We start from the raw sequence: 6,212 nt of genomic DNA on the forward strand, positions 1-6,212 counted from the left end.
CGGATTGCAATTCGAAAAAGACTTAGATGGACGCAAATTGCTGTACCCAAATTGCTGGCCGTCAAATTAGAAAAAAAAAAACAAAGAATGATTAATTAGACTGATTAAATGTTCTTTTTCCAATTGGATTCAATATCAATTTCAGACTTAGACCCTTTTCCAAATAATTAAAAATAATAATTTTTAGTTCACTCGTAAATAAACTATGACTATCATTATATTATGAACCTCAAAAATATGATTTTCAATATCTAAAAATATAGAATAACGGTCACCATTACTATCCCTAACAAAAAAAAAAATGTCATTAGATATCAAACGTCAAATATTTTTGATATCAAATAAATAATCAATATTATTGAAACTATAATGATCTCGTCCGGAAGCTGAGTCGGATGAAGGCGGGCCTTGTTGTACTGGAAGTTGACGGAAAGTCACTGAAGAGTTGAATCTACCGGGTACCCCCTTGGAAAGGTTCGCACGGGCGGCTGACGGCAAGAGATGACCAAGACGATGACGCTGTTGCTCTACGCACACTCAGACAAGTCCACGAGTCGTTAGAGACCAGAAACCAGGGAAAAAGTCTCTGGGTCAGGCCCTCCGACGCTCAAGTCAGGTACTTTTTCCCCAGAAATCATAGAGAAAGGACGAAAAGTAAAGACTAGTGAGAAATGACGAATGAGCGTACCTGCGTAAGAGACAAAGCCTCCCTTTTTATACTGCAACGGAAGTTTCTGGGTCTGACGAGTGTCAGGGAATATCAACTGTCAGGCTTTGTCTAGCGGTGAATGACAGGTGACACCTTTTTATAAGCTGGCGATGGAATCAAAAGGGGTAATGAGCCCTAACTGTGAGAATATTCCCTGACATGCTGATTATTTTCTGACATTCTCTGACAAGCGGTTACGATTCCTTGGCTTGCTTGTCTTGTAGCGTCTAGACGACGGGTTTGTAGTTCGAGATATGTACCCCGACCTGCCTTTATCTGCTGTTATCCTTGGCTAGCACTTCTTGACCTGCACACTAGGTCTGTGTCCAGACCTGCCTATATACCTGTTATCCTTGGCTCGTACGTTCCGACCTACTCTCCAGGTCTGTATCCCGACCTGCTTCTATCCGTTATTATCCATGGCTTGAGCGTCCCGACCTGCACGCCAGGTCTATGTCCAGACCTTCTTGTATACCCGTAATCCTCTTCTTGTACGTTCCGACTTACTCACTAGGTCTGTGTCCCGACCTACTTCTATCTGTTATTATCCATGGCTTGTGCATCCCGACTTGCACGCTAGGTCTATGCTCAGACCTGCTTGTATACCCGTAATCTTTGGCTTGTACGTTCCGACCTGCTCGCCAGGTCTGTATCCCGACCTGCTTCTATCTGTTATTATTCATGGCTTGTGCGTCCTGACCTGCACACCAGGTCTATGTCTAGACCTACTTGTATACCCGTAATCCTTGGCTTGTACGTTCCGACCTGCTCGCCAGGTCTGTGTTCTGACCTACTTCTATCTGTTATTATCCATGGCTTGTGCGTCCCGACCTGCACGCTAGGTCTATGCTCAGACCTGCTTGTATACCCGTAATCCTTGGCTTGTACGTTCCGACCTGCTCGCCAGGTCTGTGTCTCGACCTGCTTCTATCTGTTATTATCCATGGCTTGTACGTCCCGACCTGTATGCTAGGTCTATGCTCAGACCTGCTTGTATACCCGTAATCCTTGGCTTGTACGTTCCGACCGCTCGCCAGGTCTATATCCCGACCTGCTTCTATCTGTTATTATCCATGGCTTGTGCGTCCCGACCTGCACGCCAGGTCTATGTCCAAACCTGTTTGTGTCGACTGCTTTCCAGGGCTGGCATTTTCCAACCTAGCCCGTTTACCCGGTCCTTGACCGTTGTTAGGGCTGGTCCTTGTCCGATTTATGATCCCCTCCTTTGACCACTACGTCAACTGAGACTTTGACCCTGGACACATAAGCTTGACTTTTGACCTCCCTGCTCTCCATGCCAGCTTAACTGCTGACCGGCCACGGAGGCTTGACTTCTGACCTTCCTAACCTCCAGGTCAGCTTGACTTTTGACCTTCTTGTGGTATTGACTCATAACCACATCATCATACCGACCCCACAAGACATGCACCGTATCACAAGCCTCCCCCTCAAGTCTAGTCGAAGGAGGTTCTAATCCGACTGACTAGACCCCAATCTTTGTATTACCTGACCTGGTTCCCGCGTCCTCTGTTGATCTGTCTTCCTAGGAGATGAACGATTTCCTTCTATGCTTATGTTGACTCCTCAACTTCTGAGCGCACTTGCCTTTTATAAATGTTGCCCGATTTTCCGAGTGCCGCCTCGAATTCCAAGGAAATCCCTTCACCTTCTTTTTCCTTATAAAAGGTTCATGTCTCCTTGCCACAACGCTCATATCTCTGTCTCTTCTGTCTCCTTGCGATCCCTTTCTAACCTATAAAGCCCGCTGAGCTATCTTCCGTATGTCACCAGCTAGCCCTTAAGGAAAAAGCTTTACGTGATATGACCCTGAGCAGGGATCTGCAAACCTCCCTCCGTCGGGAAATGGAGGAGCTCTGGCAAGCAGCCAAATACCGAACTCAGGCCGAGACAGCCCTCGAGATGAAAGCTCAAGCGGATTTCCAGAGTCAAATTCATCATATCATGTATTTGAAGATAAAGCATGAGGATGAACTGGCTCTACTGAAAGAAGAGAGTCGGCAAAAGGACGAGACCATCTGTCAATTGAGGCACACTCTTGAAAGTGTCCGGGCAGAACTGATCCGAGCACAGGCCTATTTGGGAGAAAAGGGTTCTGCCTCTATATCGGGTAGCAATTAACACCTCTGAAGAATGTACCTCCTATTTTAACGAAACAAAAATCATCTTATGCATTCCATTCTTGTTGTAGTTATTTACTATATTGCTCATGTATCATCGCGTTTTTATAGAACTCCTGTGTTTCCTTAATATTTCTAGCTAAACATAGCAAAAATAATAAAAACAATCTACTTACCCCCTTTTCTTCTCACCTGATAACATATGATTCTTTGGTCGTCGCGAATGAGATGCTTGAGACATATTTGTGACTTGCGAATATGCTTGCAAAGTTTCATGTTTAGCTAGAATCCCTGCAATATGACTTACTAACTAGTCCGGCGTGATAACTTGGCATGTTGAATTTTGTGTCTGTGGGTATACAGAATATTGACCGAAAAAATTACTGGATCGACCGTGAAGGTCGTTGGACGTGAGAGTGTTGCTCACTTATAACTCGCACTGGGATGAGAGTCTGGGATAGCCGACCGGGAAGGTCGTTGGGTGTGAGAGTCTTGCTCACTTATAACTCGCACTAGGGCGAGAGTCTGGGACAGCCGACCGGGAAGGTCGTTGGGCGTGAGAGCCTTGCTCACTTATAACTCGCACTGGGGCGAGAGTCTGGGATAGCCGACCGGGAAGCTCGTTGGGCGTGAGAGCCTTGCTCACTTATAACTAGCACTGGGGCGAGAGTCTGGAACAGCAGACCGGGAAGGTCGTTGGACGTGAGAGCCTTGCTCACTTATAACTCGCACTGGGGCGAGATTCTGGGACAGCCGGCCAGGATGGTCGTTGGGCGTGAGAGCCTTTCTCACTTATAACTCGCACTGGGGCGAGAGTCTGAGACAGCCGACCGGGAAGGTCATTGGGCGTGAGAGCCTTGCTCACTTATAACTCGCACTGGGGCGAGAATCTAGGATATCCGACGGGGAAGGTCATTGGGCGTGAGAGTCTTGCTCACTTATAACTCGCACTGAGCGAGAGTCTGGGATAGCTGACCGGGAAAGTCGTTAGGCGTGAGAGTTTTGCTCACTTATAATTCGCACTGGAGCGAGAGTCTGGGACAGCCGACCGGGAAGGTCGTTGGGCGTGAGAGCCTTGCTCACTTATAACTCGCAGTGGGGCAGCCGACCAGGAAGGTCGTTGGGCATGAGAGCCTTGCTCACTTATAACTCGCACTGGGGCGAGAGTCTGGAATAGCCGACCGGGGAGGTCGTTGGGCGTGAGAGTCTTGCTCACTTATAACTCGCACTGGGACGAGAGTCTGGGACAGCCGACCGGGAAGGTCGTTGGACGTGAGAGCCTTGCTCACTTATAACTCGCACTCGGGCGAGAGTCTGGGACAGCCGACCAGGAAGGTCGTTGGGCGTGAGAGTCATGCTCAATTATAACTCGCATTGGGGCGAGAGTCTGGGACAACCGACCGGGAAAGTCGTTGGGCGTGAGAGCTTTGCTCACTTATAACTCGCACTGGGGCGAGTGTCTAGGACAACCGACCGGGAAGGTCGTTGGGCGTGAGAGTCTTGCTCACTTATAACTCGCACTAGGGCGAGAGTCTAGAATAGCCGACCGGGGAGGTCGTTGGGTGTGAGAGTCTTGCTCACTTATAACTCGCACTGGGGCGAGAGTCTGGGACAACCGACCGGGAAGGTCGTTGGGCGTGAGAGCCTTGCTCACTTATAACTCGCACTGGGGCGAGAGTCTAGGACAGCTGACCAGGAAGGTCGTTGGGCGTGAGAGTCATGCTCACTTATAACTCGCACTGGGGCGAGAGTCTGGGACAACCGACCAGGAATGTCGTTAGGTGTGAGAGTCATGCTCACTTATAACTCGCACTGGGGCGAGAGTATGGAACAGCCGACCGGGAAGTCTTACGAAAACCCATTCAGCTATAGATATTGCTGACCTGGAGGTAATTTTTCGACCAGGCTAAATATTGTCACTCTGGGGGTGACTCCCCGACCCGGATAAATGTTGCCGACCCGGGGGTAAATTCCCACCCGGGGCTTGTGTGAAGGAACCGCTTCTGTTTCATCTGTAGGCCAAAGATACATAGTATCAGATATATTGTGACGATAGAAACATTGAAATCCCACTTAACCAGCGGAAAGGATGTCTTGTGGCCTCGTCACATTCAAATTTCTTTCCCGCCACTTTTCTTTGCCATTTCTCGAGAAAATCGCGTGGTAAAAGTTATCGTACTCCCGCCTCATCTCATGATTTCCTTATCACGTCCATCATTAATACTCTTCCTAGGGGCTTGACACCTGTCCCATGCCTTTATTGCTTATGTAGTATGACGTCACCGACGCCACTCCTTTTCGTACACAATTTCCCATAAGAGCACGTCCCTCTACGATCAAACGGCTTTAGGCGCTTCACCCAAAAAGATACTCGACACCTTTTCGATAATCCCTAGGAAAACTCCCCTTATAAATCCTAAAGGTAGTCCGCAGTCATTGCCTTGCACGTTTTGACTGCCTTCCTCTTCCTGTTGTTTCGACTTCTCCGACGTCTCCACCCTTCCCCTTCTAGACTTCTCCCGCCTGGTGCTCCTCTCCCCCTCGACTGATCTCTTCTCCAACTTCCCTTACCTTGATAATGGCTGATGGTAAGACCGCCCTTTGGTATTCGTGCTTCATTTCTGATATAGATGATCATGACCTATCTATGATTCGATCGGACCTGCGACTTAGTGATGCTTATGAACTCAGAGTTCCTACGCCCCATGAACACCCCGCCAACCCTCCGGAAGGCTTCATAACTATTTTTAGAGACCAGATTTTAGGAGGCATTCGTTTTCCCATCCATCCTTTCATTTCCTCCCTGAGCGAATACTTCGGCATCTGCATCTCTCAATTTGCTCCCAACTTCTTCAGAGCGGTTTGCGGCACTACCATGCTTTGTCGCGTATACCAACTTCCCCTGACCGCTCAGCTCTTCTATCATTTTTATTCTTTCAAACGTTCAGAGCCAGGAGTGTTTATGGTACAAGCTAGGCTTCGTTATAAGTTTTTTTTTCTGACATGTCCTCTTCCAACAAGGGATGGAAATCCCGTTTCTTCTTTGTTAGATTCCCCGAGCCCCTGGTCGGGCTGACCCAGTGGTGCTCTGACATCCCTTCCAACCTCCCTGTACATCAACACCAGCCTTCTTGTAACGCCGCTTCAGAAAAACTTCAAGGCGTGAGCGTTAGCTTTTCTATATTATTGTTGGAAGGCTTTCTGTATTTGTTTGGGCTCAGCCCTGTTCAGGCGGACATAGGGGCTCCTTTTGGTAAGACCCCGTTTTCCTCTCTGCTACTCTTCGCTAACTGAGGTATCTTTCTTTCTTATTACAGAGGCTGCCATGCTCCGAGCGTATTCCTCAGACGTAAAACACCAATCTA

Source organism: Zingiber officinale, chromosome 6A (genome assembly GCF_018446385.1).
Source record: "Zingiber officinale cultivar Zhangliang chromosome 6A, Zo_v1.1, whole genome shotgun sequence".
Taxonomy (NCBI): domain Eukaryota; kingdom Viridiplantae; phylum Streptophyta; class Magnoliopsida; order Zingiberales; family Zingiberaceae; genus Zingiber; species Zingiber officinale.